Raw genomic sequence first — 1,249 nt, forward strand, 5'->3', positions numbered from 1 at the left:
TTTTTAGTTTTTCGCCGGGCGTCGCAATGCTATTTGAATAAACCTTTTGCCCGTTTGCGTTCTCGTCGGGGCCGGGCCGGGCCGGGGTGCGCTGCCCGCACTACCGCGCGCGCGGGGGCGACACCGAGCGCGCACCCGAGGCGCCCCGAGCACACAGGCCACGGTGCAACCCGGGCGTTGTGCGCGCACCCCGGTGCGCCCGAGGTGCTGCGCGCGCACCCAGGTGAAATCGGTGTGCACCTCGGCCAGTGCGCGCTCGGTCGAGTCGCGCACGTTGGCCAAGGTGCACGGTGATGTTTCTTACTCTAAGGTTCCGCACCAGACGCCCGGGACAGGTGAGCGAAGCTGGGCGGGGCCGGGTGCGCGGCCGGGGCAGGTGCACGCAGCTGGAGAGAGCTTTGGAGCACACCAGAGGTGCGCACCTTGGAGCACACTTCGGAGCGCACCAATGATGCGCTCCATTCAAAAGTTTCCTGAAAAGGCAAAAAAAGTTGAGATTATAGAATTTCCCACTTGAGAGATTGTAAAAAAAAAAAATTTAAAATGAAGGAAACGCGGGTGCCAAGGTGTGCGCGCCCGGGTGCGCAGCCCAGCCAAGGTGTGCGCACCAAGGCGCCCACCCTGGCGAAGGTGCACGCAAGGTGCGCACCCGAGGCAAACCGGACAATTAACCCAACTTTCGACTTCGCGCGCACCTGCGCACCTTGGAGCGCACTTCGGAGCGCTCCTTGGTGCGCACCAATCTTGGGCACCTCGGAGTGCACCATGGCGCCCACCAAGGTGCGCACCCGGGGCAAACCGAGCTCCGACTTCGTGCGCACCTTGGAGCGCACGAAAGGTGCGCACCATGGCGCCCACCAAGGTGCGCAGCCCAGCCAAGGCGTGCGCATCAAGGTGCGCACCCTGGCGAAGGTGCGCACCCGGGGCAAACCGAGCTCCGACTTCGTGCGCACCTTGGAGCGCACAAAGGGTGCGCAACCCAGCCAAGGTGTGCGCACCCCGGGCAAACCAAGCTCCGAATCGTGCGCACCTTGGAGCACACTTCGGAGCCCTCCTTGGTGCGCACCGATGTTGCGCACCTCGGAGCGCACCCGGGGAAAACAATGCAATTAACCCGACTTTCGACTTCGTGGGCACCTCGGAGCGCTCTCGGGTTCGCACCTCGGAGCACACCGAGGTGCGCACCTTTGATGCGCTGCCTTCACCAATTTCCAGAAAAGGCAAGAAAACATTGAGAAGGTGTGCGCAC

This window comes from Cryptomeria japonica, unplaced genomic scaffold (genome assembly GCF_030272615.1).
Source record: "Cryptomeria japonica unplaced genomic scaffold, Sugi_1.0 HiC_scaffold_169, whole genome shotgun sequence".
Lineage (NCBI taxonomy): Eukaryota > Viridiplantae > Streptophyta > Pinopsida > Cupressales > Cupressaceae > Cryptomeria > Cryptomeria japonica.